The 16042-nt window shown below is 42.1% G+C and overlaps 2 protein-coding genes across 2 annotated transcripts in view; one reads left to right on the forward strand and one right to left on the reverse strand.

Moving 5' to 3' along the window:
* Positions 1-16042, reverse strand: part of TMEM229B (transmembrane protein 229B) — a 206365-nt gene that overhangs the window by 134269 nt on the left and 56054 nt on the right. The gene's annotated exons all lie outside the window — the stretch shown is intronic.
* Positions 1-16042, forward strand: part of ARG2 (arginase 2) — a 31804-nt gene that overhangs the window by 1767 nt on the left and 13995 nt on the right. The gene's annotated exons all lie outside the window — the stretch shown is intronic.

The following is a 16042-nucleotide window of genomic DNA, read 5'->3' on the forward strand; positions in this document are numbered from 1 at the left end:
AATGTGTGGAAGGTAAGGAGGTGGAATGAGGCAGGGCCTGGAACAAGCTGCTAGTGAATGCAAAGTGGTGCTAATAATGCTAGCTCCAGCTGTAACTACACTGTTAACCTTTCCCCTAAAGTTATAGCGTTCCTCACTCAATCGTGAGATGCTTATGCTTAATCAATTTCACCAGTTTCCTCTGTTCTAATCATTCATTATGGCCAGGCATGGTGGTTCACACCTGTAGTCCCAGCACTTTGGGAGGCCAAGGTAGGAGTATTTTTGAGGCCAGGAGTTCAAGACCAGCCTGGGCAACATAGCGAGACCCTGTCTCTACAAAAAATTTTTAAAAAGTTTAAAAAATCATTCAATTCCTCTCTAGGATTAATAGCTTTGTATTACTGCAAGCAGAGCTTAGGTCTGCCTTTTTCAAACTTACCTGATTATGACAATCACATGAGTGACTTGTTAAAAATACAGATTCCTAAACTCTATGGAAGAGTCTGGTTCATTGGGCCTGAGGTGGGACCCATATATGTGCTTTTTTTTTTTTTTGAGACAGGGTCTCACTCTATCACCCAGGATGAGGGGCAGTGGTGCCATCATAACTCACTTTGATACGAGTTGAACTCCTGGGCTCAAGCCATCCTCCTGCCTCAGCCTCCTGAGTAGCTGGGACTACAGGCACATGCCATGGTGCCTGGGTAATTTTTCTGTTTTTAGTAGAGATGGGGTCTCCATCTTGCTCAGCTGGTCTTGAATTCCTGGCCTCAAGTGATCATCCCACTTTGACCTCCCACAGTGCTAGGGTTATAGGCTAACCCACTGCACCTGGCCCAGATATATGCGGTTTTTACAAGCACCCCAGGTAATCAGAAGCAGAGTTACAGTCTTTTGCTTAGGATAGTAATAGTACTCTGAGCTCTTAGAACCAGAACTAAATGTAACCCAAAGATAAATACCTTTTTTATGGTAATGGGGAACGCTTCTTTTAGTAATGGGGCACCAATTTTTAATACCTTTATGGTAGGAAGGTTCTTCCTTATATCTAACCCAAATGTTTCTAGCTGCTGTTCAAGGCCATTTGCTCCATTCATGTGAGGACTATTCATATATCTCTTCTGGCCCTGTGAGTGCAAAATGTGAAGCAGCAGGGAGATCCTGGAGGTAGTATTAATAGCACAGAGTCTAGGTGAACTACAGTCCCCTCCCCACTCTGCTCTGAAATCTCCTCTGCTGATTACAAGTATTCCAAGGGAAGTCATCTCCTGCCAGAAAACGTTATCCACCAGAATAATGAAGTCACTGAAATCACCTTGAGTTGAGGTGTACGTCATAAACGTCCATCTAAAGATGGATATGGTGGCTTGAATTGAATACTCAAACTTTTCTCTGTTAAACAATTGCAGCTTCTTCTTCAGTAGGTCCTCTTTCTTAGCCATTTTAATAACTCTGAGTTCACCACCTAAGATGAAAAAGAAACCACTAAGATTGTCTTCTTTTACCTAGTAGGAGGAGGTTTTTATTTCTGCTTATAAATGAGGATACTGTCTTTTAAAATAGCATATACACATTCTGCCTTTTTAAAAGAATCATTCTACACTGAAGGCAACAACCTCTGGTAATCACTATTTTTAAATGCTGGATAAATCTCTGCAGCCCATCTAATGAACTACATCAAGCTTTGCTCGAATTGCTATATGGTCTCTAGATTCTGCTGGAAGAGACTCCTGAGAAGAAGCAGTCTCAGCTTCTTACAGAGGAGGCCTTTATAGTATTCAGCTGAGGCTGCTGAAGGGGGGAGGGGCACATTTGTAACAGCTCCTCTTACTTATGCTTTATAGACCTCCTTCCTGGTCACAGCTCTTGGTATTATTTTTCCACTCCAACCTGGGGGAAGTCATTCTCCTTGAAATACTATTCCCTAGGCTGCCTCCTCTTTAAACTCCCAACCTAAAGTTGTGGTGAAGCGTCAGTTTATTTGGTCTTCCCTTTCATTTTTTTCACATATCTTTGGTTGTACAATTATGGCCTTACCATGTAGCTGATTGGTAGCCCGGTGTCACCAGCAGTCTGAAATAGAATCTCACTGCACATTAAATAAGATTGTGGCACTCAGCAGATTTCCAGCGTGTGCTTTTGGCTAGTCTCCTGGAATATGTTGCAGGGAAAGTACCAAGAGAAGTTTCAATTGCTCTGTTCCTAAACAGTACCAAAATAACTTAAGTCCTTCCAGCACTCTCAGATAAGCAACGTGGGTCAAATTTCAAGGGAGAGAAGACCCATGGAAAGGTAACTTCCACAAATCCCTTTGTTCTTTGCCTTTGCTCTGGTGTCCCAGGCTGCCGCGTTGCCACGGCATCAGTTAAACTTCCTGTTTTCTTGAATGAATGTATTTGGTAACTGGGGTTGTTTTTCGTCTCTCTGGGCTTAGCAAGGACACTAATGGTTCTCTCAGGTACTCAATTATTTTAGTAGATAAAGAGGCCCTAAGAGAAGTGAAGAGGCATTGCTCTGGCAAGGCTCAGAAGCAGTGCATCTGCTCCTGATCTGGGTAAAGCTGACAGCCATGGCAGTATGTCCTTCTCTCTCCAGAAGTAGATCGAGTGTTCTGTGGGTAAAGATAGCTGTAAGCTGAGATTAACACTTGGAGGGGTCCATCTTTGTAATTATGGTAATTTGATCCAGCTGCTGTACCGAAGCAGTGACAGCCACAGGGACAACTATCTAAACGAACTTGCCACTGTGAGCAGACCAAGGGGTCCTGGAGTTCAGGAAGCCATTTGAGAGCTATTCTGGTTCCACTAAACTAGGCCGAGGCCATTTATTCTTCCTGTTCCATTTGGTACCCTGTCGGATAGTAGAACAGGAATCTCTTTGGTTGAGGCTGGCTGAGACCCAAGAATTTGGTTTGCTTTCGTAAGAACCGCTGATAGAGAGGGCCCGAGGTAGTTGTTTAAACATGAGGATCTCTGGTGTGAGATCTATGAGTTCAGGCATCTGTATTTGCTTTCATCGACTGGTAGAAAACGTTAGGAGTCACAAGTTTAGTTGTATGTTAGTGATGCTTTTGTTTGACTTCCATTCTATTCCATTGAAACTCCCTTGAGCAAGCTCATTGATTTGTCAGCCTTTATTTTGCTAGACTTCTTTATCACAGCTGATCGCTTTATTCCTGAAATATTTTCCTCTGTTAGCCAAGACTCCACTCTCTCATGGGTCTCTTTTTTCCATTCCCAGAATTCCTGGTCCTTCCTGGACTCCCTTGTGGGATCCTCCTCTTCTTCCAACCCACAAATGTTGATGTCCCCAGTGTACCATCCCTGGCATTTTCTCACAGAGGCCCCCAGGGACCACTCTCACCCATTACCCGCTTCCTCTTACAACTCTGACCTTCCTCTAGAATGCCAGGCTTGTTCCTCCGACTCTGTCCAAGCAGCCTTATTTTACTAACAGGTGTCTCATGCTCAGTATGTTCAAAACAAAGTTCATATCTTCTCCCTCAAATCTGCTTCTCCACTGTCTTCCCACTGAAATACTATCACTCTATTTCAACTATCACTCATTATCTAGATACTCAAGTCAAATTCAGAGACTGTCACAGTTGTCTTCTCCTTCCCTTTTGTCCCTTACACCTGTTGACCACATAGTTCTGCTGATTTTTACCTCCTAAATGATTAGAATCCTTCTCCATAATGGTACTGCTCTACTGGCCCTCTTCTCACACCCAGTTATAACTCTTGTCTCAGTTTTGCCTTGCTCAGTTCACCTTCTGCATTGCCACCAAAATGGTCTTTCTAAGTGCTAATCTGACTGTATTTCTCCTTTACTTAAAGTCTTTCCAAGGCTTTCTTTTAAATACATCCATGTTCCTCAGACATGTCATTCATATACCATCTTGACTAATCTCTCATATCCATGTTCCACTTGCATAAATTACTTTAGGTTTTTCTTTTTTTTTAAATTATTTTTATTTTACTTTTTTTTTTTTTTTTTTTTTTTTGGAGACAACAGTTTTGCTCGGTCGCCCCAGCTACAGTGCAGTGGTGTGATCATAGCTCACTGCAACCTCACACTCCTGGGCTCAAGCGATCCTCCTGCCTCAGCCTCCCAAGTAGCCTTGACTACAGGTGTGCACCACCACGCCCGGCTAATTTTTCTATTTTCAGTAGAGACAGGGTCTCGCTGTTGCTGAGACTGGTCTTGAACTCCTGACCTCAAGCGATCTTCCTGCCTTAGCCTCCCAGACTGCTAGGTTATTTTACATTTTTTTAGAGACAGAGACTCACTTTGTCACCCAGGCTAGAGTGTAGTGTCTCAATCATAGCTCATTGCAACCTCCAACTCCTGGGCTCAAGTAATCCTTCCACCTCAGTCTCCCCAATAGCTGGGACTACAGGTGTTTCCCACCATGCTTGGCTGATTTTTAAAAACTTTCTGTAGAGATGGGGTGTTCCTAGGTTGCCTGGGCTAATCTCAAACTCCTCCTGGCCTTGTGATCCTCATGCCTCAGCTTTCCAAAGTGCTGGGATTACAGGTGTGAGCCATCATGCCAGGTCCTGGTATTTTTCTTTAAATTAGCTTTATAGTTTCATACTCTTAAAACAGCCTGCCCTACAATAAACAATGAAATCTCAGGCTTGTGCTAGATATATTTTTCTAACACACTTTCATTTTAATAGTTTTACATTTTGGTCTTTGTTCTTCAACTGCTAGTGGTATGTGTTCCACACTTACCAACCGACAGGACAGGTCTTCCATAATTTGACCCTCGTCTACCTCTTTAGACTTAACCTCCATCCACATTCCACCTCATTTTCATTGCAGCTAGGGTTGTGAGCACTTGACCTAGTCTCCACCAACAGAGGCACCTATCTCAAACTTTGATTTGACATTCAAGAAGAGGCAGCAAAGAATTCATTCTGCGATGGGCAGTGGTGGTGGTGGTAGTTCTAGCAGTAGCCTCTGTTCGGGGTCAGCCATGCATGGGGCAGTACACTGCCCCAACAGTGGAGGGAGCAGCCACAGTAATATCTTCACTGAACCATTCGGCAATATGATTTGTTTTTGTCATTTCTGGCAATGTAACCTTTAAACCAGATTTTGATTCTTAAAGATTCTCTCTAGCCCGAGCAAGAGTGGGACCCTGTCTCTCCTAAAAATAGAAAAATTAGCTGGACGTGGTGGCGTGCGCCTGTAATCATAGGTACTCGGGAGGCTGAGGCAGGGGGATCACTTGAGCCCAGGAATTTGAGTTTGCTGTGAACTAGGCTGATGCTACGGCACTCTAGCCCAGATGACAGAGCGAGACTGTCTCAAAAAAAAAAAAAAAATTCTCTTAAAGATTCTGAGAGTTACCCAAATTAAACAAATTGCTTTTCTGCTGAAATTAACCAGAATAAGTTTCTGTTGCTTGCAAATTAATGATCCTGACTTATAAGCTGGTTTATAAATTCTAATGATGTATTGCCTTGAGGACTAGAATACTCAAAGCCTTCTCTTCTCAGGATCTGGATGAATTCTTGTTTTTTGTTTGTTTGTTTTTTGCTTTTTCCCCCCTATACTTGACATATCTTTTAAGTTAATATAACTCATTAGGTTATAGTTTCTTTGGCCTTTAATCTAGGATTAAATCTTAGTTCCTCTGGATTTCATCAACTTCCTGCTCTCTTGGTGCTTTGATTTTTGAACCATCATGTTCCTTAATGTGACTTCTGAAAATAGCAACCTAAAGTTTTAAGTAGCTTAAGGATATTCTCAATTTCTAAGCATATCTGATTGTATTAATAGTAAATGGACCTCCCTTAACATGCTACTGTGATTTAAAAATCATTTCAGTGCTCTATATCTTGAGCATGGTGGTGGTTACAGAGTACATATATTTTTAAAAACTCATTGAACTTAAAATGTAAATTACTATATAGTATGCCTCAAATTTGTTTAAACATTTTCAGGTTTATTTTTTTTGAACTCCTAACCTCAAATGATCCTCCCACTGCAGCCTCCTTGGGACAGGTAAAAGGAAGGCAGAAGGTCAGAGAGATTCTATTTCCTGAGATCTGCTCCTGAGACCTAGCACATCCAACATTCTAACAAGACTATAACAAGGGCTATGGGAATTATGAGCCAGGAACCATGGACGAAAACCAGTGTATATATCATAGCACCACACAGATGTAGACAGGGAGGCCTCACTGCGAAGGTGCTATGTGGGAGGTAAGGACAGCTGAGGAAGGGAGCCTGTGCATGTCTGGAAGAATAGAGAATCTCAGGCAGAGGGGATAGTAATGCAAAGATGCTGAGACAGAAAGGTGCCTACAGTGTTCAGGGAACAAAAAACATTCGTGAGCTCTAGCCAGCAGTTGCCACGTGGGAAGGAGTGGGCCTTCTCTCTTATCTCCAAGTTTTCAAGAAAAGCCAGAAATCTGCATTTTTATGGGAAATCTGAGTTATTTTAAAACATTATATAGTGATGTCAGTGAAAATGGTGTTGTAGGACCTTCAAAAATTCTCTTTCAAAAAAGGAATGGGAACATTGGCAAAAATTATAATATCAGAATCGGGGTTTTTAGAACTCTGGAAATAAGCCAAAGGATTGTAGCAATCCATATAGCATTTATTCAAGAAAAACAGTTGAACCTCAGCAAGAACATCAAGCTTTGTGGCATTTTGTTTTAAAGATGCTCTTTTCACCTTTACTGCTAATTTTTTTTTTTTTTTTAATTCAGAGATAGGGTGCAGTAGCCTGATCATAGCTCCCTGCAGCCTTGAACTCCGGGGCTCGAGGGATCTTCCTGCCTCAGCTTCCCAAGTAGCTGGGACTATAGCCGTGCGCCACCATGCTTGGCTAATTTTTTATTTTTTTAGACACAGGGTCTTGCTATATTGCCCAGGCTGGTCTTGAACTCCTGGCCTCAAGCGATTCTCCCACCTCAGCTGCCCGAGTTGCTAGGATTACAGGTGCAGGCCACCACACCTGGCCTTTTTTATGGCTATTTATTTATTTTTATTTATATTTTTGAGACAGAGTCTTACTCTGTTGCCTGGGCTAAAGTACCATGGTATCAGCCTAGCTCACAGCAACCTCAAACTCCTGGGCTCAAGTGATCCTCCGGTCTCAGTCTCCTGAGTAGCTGGGACTACAGGTGTGCGCCACCATGCCCAGCTAATTTTTTCTATTTTTTTAAGTTTCCCCACTAATTTCTTTCTATTTTTAGTAGAGATGGGGTCTCAATCTTGTTCAGGCTGGTCTCGAACTCCTGACCTCAAGCAATCCTCCTGCCTCAGTCTCACAGAGTGGTAGGATTACAGACATGAGCTACCATGCCCGGCTAGGGGCTTTTGTAGCATTTTAACTTGCCCTATTCTCATACCACCTCTTCACAGGTCAACCATAGCCTTGAAAAACAGCAGCCTGCAATCACAGTGAAAACCAAGAGCCTGGTAGTCACTGGAGAGGGCAGAACAGGGTTGAAGCTTCTTCCTAGTCCATTTCCAGAAAATTGTCATTTGACCAGTCTGGTGGTTCCCTAGAATTCCTCACTCACAAGGCTGTCTTTATTTGACCAACACAAGTCAATAGGGAAAGAGCAATCATCAGTAAATGGAGCTGGGACAACTGGATATCCACATTAAAAAAATGACTTTGCACTCCTACCTTATGAGGAGTTCAATACATAAAAATTAACTCAAAATGGACCAAAGGAGTTCATATATAAAAATGAATTCAAAATGAACCAAAGTCCTAAATGTAACGCTAAAACTATAAAACTGTTAGAAGAAACCATAGGACTGAATGTTTGTGACCTTTGGTTAGGCAATGGTTGTCTTAGATATCACACCAAAATCATAAGTGACAAAAATGAAAATACATAAATTGGGCTTCATCAAAATTAAAAATGTAGGGCTGGGCATGGTGGCTCACACCTGTAATCCCAGCACTCTGGGAGGCTGAGGCAGGAGGATGGCTTGAGCTCAGGAGTTTGAGACCAGACTGAGCAAGAGTGAGACTGTCTCTACTAAAAATAGAAAAATTAGCCGAGTGTTGTGGCGTGCACCTGTAGTCCCAGCTACTCGGGAGGCTGAGACAGGAAGATTGCTTGAGCCCAGGAGTTTTAGGTTGCTGTGAACTGCATTGACGCCATAGCACTCTAGTCTGAGCAACACAGTGAGACTCTGTCTCAAAAGAAGAAAAAAAATGAAAAATGTGTTTTAAAGAGCACTATCAATAAAATGAAAAGACAGCTCATAGAATGGGAGAAAATATTTGCAAATCATATATCTGATAAGGTTTTAGTGTCCTGAAGGCATAAATATCTAACAACTGAACAATAAAGATAACTCAATTAAAAATTTGGTATTAGATTTAAGTAGACATTTCTCCAAAGATGTTACAAAAATGGCCAATAAACACATTAGTCATTAGGCAAATGCAAATAAAAACTACAATGAAATACCATTTCACACCCACTAGAATGGCTGTAATAAAAAAGGTAGACAATACCAAGTGTTGGTGAGGGCGTAGAGAGATTGGAACTCTCATACACTACTGGCGTGAAATTGTGCAGCCACTTTGGAAAACAGTTAGACAGTTCTTCAAAAAGTTAAATTGGTTGGGGGCAGTGGCTCATGTCTGTAATCCTAGCACTCTGGAAGGCTGAGATGGGAGGATCGCTTGAGGCCAGGAGTTTAACATCAGCCTGAGCAAGAGTGAGACTCTGTCTCTACAAAAAATAGGAAAATTAGCTGGGCATGGTGGTGTGCGCCTGTAATCTCAGGTATTTGGGAGGCTGAGGCAGAGTTTGAGGTTGGCAGTGAGCAATGATAATGCCACTGCACTCTAGCCTGGGTGACAGAGTGAGACTCTGTCTCAAATTTAAAAAAAAAACAAAAAACATATAGTTCTGTGATTGAGCAATTCCACTCCTACATACATACCTAATAGAATTCAAAACACATGTCTACACAAAAACTGATATACAATCTTCATGCATTATTCATAATGGCTAAAAGTGGAAATGACCCAATGTACATCTGTTGACAAATAGGTGAGGAAAACTTGATCTATCCACATAAGGGAGTATTATTCAGCCTTAAAAGAATAAAGTACTATTTTATGTTAAAACATGGATGAACTTTGAAAACATACTAAGTGAAAGAAGAAAGATAAAGAAGGCCACACATATGATTCTATTTCTATGAAGTGTCTGGAATAGGTAAATCCATAGAGACAGAAGGTAGACTAGTGGTTCTCTCCCATGGCTTTATTTTTCGCTCCTTGTGGTGGTCTTCATCTCCAGGCCAGGCCATTTTCCACATTGCCATCTGAGCACGAGATCTAAAATGCAGATTTGATTTGTCTCTTCCTGCATTTAGGATCCATGCCCTACCCCCTCCTCCCGCCTCATCTCTGGACAGTCCTCAGGGGAATCGTGCATTGTTCTGTAGGGCTCAAGGTATTATGTGCCTCTGTGGTAAGCACTTCCCCCTCCCCTTTTATTCCTGGCTAATACCTTCAAGACTTGGATATTGCCTCTTCTGAGAAGTCCTCCTGACTCTTCCCTGCCAGGATCCCTGCTCCCACCACATCCCGTGTGCAGCTGGGTCATAGCAGCTAGCACTGGACTGGACTGCCCCTTTCCCTGCCTGTCTTCTCACCAGGCTGGGAGCTCCTTGAAGGCTGCAGCCATACCTTATCTCTGTATCCCTAGGATTTAACAGAGTGCTAGGTCCACAGAAAGTACACAGTAAACATTTGTTGAAGGAGAAAAGGGGGCAAAGCATCATGGCTTTTTCCTGTCACTTTATTCACCATCATGACTCATGCTGGATCTTTCCAGATCACTTTCCTTTCTTCAAAATGACTTGCTCAGAAGCCAGCTGTTTTCTCAGATTTTCAAGAATGTATGACTGAAAGGATAACTATCACATATCAAACTTTAACTCTTGCAAGGTGATTGGCTACCAGTTGACAAATTTATTCAAGCTAAATGTTAGTAGGTAATAATGGCAAGTAATTGTCTCCTTTTTGAAACATGTGTTTTTAAACCAGGATGTAGGTAGATAATGACTGCTGCTTTTTTTCTTTTAAGAGACAGCATCTTACTCTGTCACCCTGGCTGGAGTCTAGTGGCTATTCACAGGCATGATCTTAGCTCACTGCAGCCTTGAACTCCTGGGCTCAGGTGATCCTCCAGCCTCAGCCTCCTGAGTAGCTGGGACTATAGGCATGCACCACCATGCCCGGCTAATTTTTTAAATTTTTTGTAGAGACAGGGCCTTTCTGTGTTGCCCAGGCTGGTCTTGAACTCCTGGCCTCAAGCGATCCTCCCACGTTGGCTTCCCAAAGTGCTGGGATTACAAGCATGAGCCACCATACCCGGCCTGATGACTGCTTTTGTCAAGTAAGGCTGACCTCTACTTAATTTAGACAGATGCTGTTATTCCTTTAATATCTAAAATAACACAATTCAGAGGCAGAACCTAAGGGATTACAGTGGTTGGTTTCAATAATCTTTGAATACGTTTGCTTGTCCTTTTCTATTAATGACCAAACACTTGGTATTGAGGATATATGTATGTGTGTGTGTGTAGGGATACTCAAGATTTGAAAAGAAAGATGTTCTTTGTTCCCTCTCCACCTCAAGAGGAGAAAACCACGAAATAGGAAATGTAGAACACACCTTCCTGTGTGACCCAAGAATTGAGTCACAGTAGGGTGTGGCATTATGGTTAGAGCTTTCAGAGAATTGATGTTCCAAGATTTAATTGGCCTAGCCTTTATATTCTTTCATAGGGAATGTAGAATATTCAAGCACACTGTGTGAGATTCTTTAGGAACCATTTCTTTTTTTTTTCCCCCTCCTCTACTCTGAAGGAATAGAAGCCATTTCAATGAGAATTCAATGGGCCTGTGTTTGTTTGTGTTTCTCCTTCTCACCCAAAAACTGTCTTTCAAAATGACTTAGTCATATTACAGACAGATTTTGGGAAGTCTTAGATTACACCATCAGTTTCCAGGAAAAGAAAAAAGTGTGGGGGGGGGCCGGTGCGGAGAAAAACCACAGAGATGTCTCATCCAATTGATCTAATCTGTAATCCTCAGCATGTGTCAGGCCTTTCCTTGTTATCCCATTTAAACAACTGTGTGAGGTAGGACAGGTTTAGAAACTGAACTTGGTTAGAGATCTTGACTGTCTTGTAAATTAGGGGGCAGACGGCAAGGATTCTTTTCCTTGCATTTGGTGTGGCACTTGGCTAACTGAGGCCATCTGCCATGTATTCTGTGCTCTTAGCCCAGAGAAATGTGGAATGCAGTCCATCTGGTTTGAAGTTTCTTGGCCCAACTCACCAGCATGCTAGCCCAGGGTCTGGGGCAGGGAGCTACATCAGGACTGTATGGCAGAGTTGTAGTCACCAGCCTGATGTGTCTTCCTTTAAATCCTTTCTGGAACAAGGGAGAGTGTAAAGAATTTTTAAAGATCACACGCTGTAAAGAGCAGTACTTTATCCCCAGAGATTGTTGCTATTTCTTCCTCTGGTTAGATACCAGAAAGATTGAAGTTTTGTCAGATGTGTTGTTTCAGAGAAGCTTGACAGTCTTGTTCTGAATGAGAATTATGGTTTCGTGACTTACTGAGGCCAGAGGAACCCCGTTCTTCTCTCTACTCCTGTCTGTGCTGGGACCAGGTTGTTAGGATGCCACCAGCTGACAGTCTGTCTGAGAAAGCCTGAGCTGGCTCAACCTGATCTAGAGATGCTTAGTGGGTTGACATGCGTTTGGTTCAGAGGGGTGCACGCTACTAAGCCTATCTTCAGAAGATGATACTATCTATTATCCTTATGCAAGAAGGATAGTTGTAGCTGGGGAACCAATTAGGAAATACATAACAGGTGTTGCAAGTCATCTGTTACTATCTAGGTTGAGCTAAATTTTCAAGTGTGCTTTGTTTTATTCAACGATCACATTCATGCAAAAGCATCTATTAACACCATGTTTGTATCATTTGATCTTGAGGTTAACTCTGGTGTATGTTAGATGGACATGTCTGAGGTGACTGGCCTGGATCCCCATGGTTACCTTCCATCCTTGAGCACCCAGTGCCACTATCCCTGTCCCCTCTTCCTCCATCGTGGTCTTCACTGCCTCTGAGAACACCTGTCTGTTGCAGAGGCAACAGGAGAGCAGAGTGGAGAGGAAGGAGATGTTGAGAAGGCTGGTTAGAATTGTCTTCTCTGGGACAATGAAGTGAACTAGAACAAATGTCTACTTGTGGGATATACTTTCTTTCCCTAATGTACCAAATTTATTTTACGAACTGGGTCTAAGGAGCAAAGAGCTGATTTTTAGATATCTCAAGGCACATGGTTCTTGATGCTGTACAACCTCTGAGAGTTAAATGTACTAAATAATATTCAGATCTCTGCATTTTATTGGTGGTAACCAAACGAGTTTACCTAAGTAACAGTCTCTTCAAAGGTTATTACCTAAATCACATTTTAAGGATAAGAAAGAAATTTTGCTTACTTCAAATGGTCTGAATTAACCCTTGCATTTTTTCCTCTAGTGTAGACTTTGGGTAACATTGCAACTTTGTCTTTAAAAAACTGGTATTCCAGGTACAACTTTGAGGTTCTAGGAATTAGCAGGTACATCCCTTCAGAAGACCAGGAATCCCCTTTGCATGGGTGAGTCTGTGATGTTAGAAGCCATCAGTACCCTCTTAGCACCAAGTGAGATTATAGTCTTTGTTTTTCTTCAGGTTTCACCGACTTGTTATTCCTGACAAGTCATACACATTTCCAACTGTTAGGGACAGTTTGGGAAAACTGCACGCTAAGAGGCCCCTAGCTTTTCCATCTATTTTGCCTTCTGCCAATAGGCTACCTGTGGCTCAGTAGACTCTCTTGTGTGTCAGCCCACTTCAGTATTTTTGTTTATTTTTTAACTAACCACTATGCTAACAAGGAGTCAGCCCACTTTGAAACTCAGAATCTCTCTTGACTTGCGGGGAGCCTGGGTAGCAGCTGGAGCCATCTGTAAGTGGAAGTCAGAGCAGTAGGAAGAATGATGTACCCTTATGCTGTTGAAAAAAATACCTGCTCATCCATCACATCATCTTATGCGAGTCTCTAACCAAAGAGTGATTCAGGTGCTCTAAACAGTTGGAGCTATTTAGCCTTGCTGAATTTCTTCCTTTGCAATGTGTGGATAATGTAGCAGCAGAGGATGTGAGGACTAGCACGTATCTGTAGAGTGCCTAGCACAACGTGGTGTGTGGAGGCAGATAATTCTGTTCCTTTGCCTCTTTTCCTATCACTGGCTTCTTCCAGAGATTCACTCAGTAGCCCTGAAATATTAATAGAAGTGCTGTTTGTAGATATTGCTAAGGTCAGGTAGGGCTGTTTTGATTTCTTCCCACCACCTGGTTGCATCATTCTGTTGGTGTACTTGTGTTCTCGTTCCACTTCAATGGAGCCTGGAGAGGTTTATCAAGGCCAAAGGTAACATCTGGGTCTGAAAGATCAAGATCAGTAGTATTCAGTGTATTTTATTACCAGCACTTGGGGAGAAAAGCAATGAGGCTGTGCCAGTGTATAAAGAGCAAGTGAAAAGTGAGAGCCTTTCAAATTGGTTCCAAATCTGCTTGACATGAGAGCTTCTTTGAAGTTTCGGGTCAGGCTCATCTTGTCCTACAATGCCTCTTAAAAGAGAAGAAAGAGCAGCAATGAAACATTAGGTCTCATGTGACCTAGACTTGGAGATGAGTTGACCTGAAGAATAGAGTTAGAGAAAGGGACAGTTCTTAAGCATGAGAGGCACATATTGCTTCCACATTATAATATTTGCTGTTTCCACTATTATTCTAAGAGTCTTAAAAAATTTGTGAGACCATTTCTTATACCCTTTGACCTAGGAGAATTTGCCATAGCACTCAGATAAAAATTTTAATATTATTCAGTTTATTCTGCTCTTACAAATATTAATCTCCCATCAGCCTCCCCACTTCTTTCAAAAACGGTAGTCGATTGATTACAATTCATCTTCTCTACAACCACATTATTGTATTGCTCCCATATTCAAAGTTCTCATTCCTATTAAATTGGTCATCTCTTTCCAAACATGGCATGTGTATTTCTTCTTTTGGGCTCTTGTTCACCTTTGAGAAACCAATCCTGGGTTCTATATTCTACTGGTCCTTTGGGTGCTTTGATACTATTGGTACAGTGGACATTAGAGGAGAAAGCTCTTAGGCTACATCAGGATGGCATAATATATTTGCTGACTCAGCTCTGTAATGAACAAGAATAGAACATAAATTGGTAATCCCAGAGCACATAAGCGTATTTTCTTTTTTTTTCACTACTTTTTCTTTTTCAAAATTTCATTATTGTTATTATTTTTACTAGTCAAGTAAAGCAGTGGGAGTAGAGAAGGAACAAAGGAATTGGTAACTGTGATCAATTAGTTGTAAACACCACTGTACTTGGATCAGCCCATAAGCTTTAGTATTTTGAGTTCTTAAAGGTTATAGCAGTAGAATAAAAAAGTACTCATTGTGGCAGAGATTGCTAGCTGTCCACCAAAATCCATTCTCATCCTCTTCTGGACATAATCTAGACCTGCATTTCCTGGCCAGTGCCACATGAGCAGCAGTGATGTGCCACTTCCAGGACAGGGCCTTTAACACATTGACTGCCACACTAGAAAAAAAATTTTACCTTGGGACCACAGTGTTTTATTACGAAAACAGAATAAAAACTTTGAAAACAAAACTTTATTTAATAAAAAATTTGTTTTTTATTTCTGTTTTCATTTCTTTATATATATATATTTATTTTATGAAGGGGTGGAGGGTTGTGAGGAGGGGTGTTCAATTGCCTTTGTTTTTGTTGAGAAAGAGTCTCACTCTGTCGCCCTGGGTAGAGTGCAGTGGCTTCACTATAGCTCGCTGCAACCTTGAATTCCTGGGCTCAAGTGATCCTTCTGCTTCAGCCTCCCAGGTAGCTGGGACAATAGGTGTAGGTTGCAAGGCCCAGCTGGTTTTTTCTAACTTCTTTTTGGTAGAGATGGAGTCTCACTCTTGCTCAGGCTAGTCTTGAACTCCTGAGCTCAGGCAACCCTCCCCGCCTCAGCCTCCCAAGAGTGCTAGGATTACAGGCGTGAGCCACCGGCCTTTTATTGTTTTCTGTGTGTGAGTTATATGCAACTTGAAAAGTAGTTCTTGCAGCAACCAAGTGAAGAGATGTGTGAGTTACATAAGCTTCATGAGGTCCCAGGCTCAAAACTAGTGTGAGTTAAATACAACTCACATGGCAGTCAATGTGTTAAAAGAGGAGGTGTGCCTTCTCAATGCTTGCTTCCTCTCTGGCTGCCTTGAACCTGGGGAGACCTAGCTTTAGCCACACAGATGACAAAGTGCTAGGGTGGCAGAACTATAAGCCAGGTCCCTGAATCACTGCATGGAAGAAAGCTTCCTGCTGACTTGGAATACCGACCCTGGATATTAAGGGGACAAGAAATAAACTATGTTTGAGCCATTATTTTGGGGGGGGGTTGCTAGAGTAGTTAACTTACTCTAACAACCTTACTTAAAAGAATATTATATATTATGATTATGCATAAAGGTCTGCAAGGATACAATAGTCAAGCCTGGGGAGTGGGATGGGGACTTCCACTTTCTTATACACTTTCTTATTCAATTTTACAAAGAATTTCTATTTGCCAGTAAAGGAAGAGGGAAGAAAAAAGTAGCAAAACAGTGCTGGTATAAACTTCACTTGTAGGAGTACTTCCTGGATCTTCAGTGAACTTCCTCTGGTCCTGTTAGCACAGCAGTCCCTAACCTTTTTGGCACCAGGGACAGGTTTCATGGAAGACAGTTTTTTCACAGACTGGGGGTGGGGGTGTGTCATGGGTCAGGGAGGTTGTGGTGCTTAGGAGGTCATGAGGGGCCTGTTTCCTAACAGGCCACAGACTGGTACTGGGCTGAGGCTGGGGAGTTGAGGATCGCAGTGTTAGCACTCATTGTCCCTAGTCCTTACCTGGCACTTAAATTGT

This window comes from Eulemur rufifrons, chromosome 2, assembly GCF_041146395.1.
Source record: "Eulemur rufifrons isolate Redbay chromosome 2, OSU_ERuf_1, whole genome shotgun sequence".
Classification (NCBI taxonomy): Eukaryota; Metazoa; Chordata; class Mammalia; order Primates; family Lemuridae; genus Eulemur; species Eulemur rufifrons.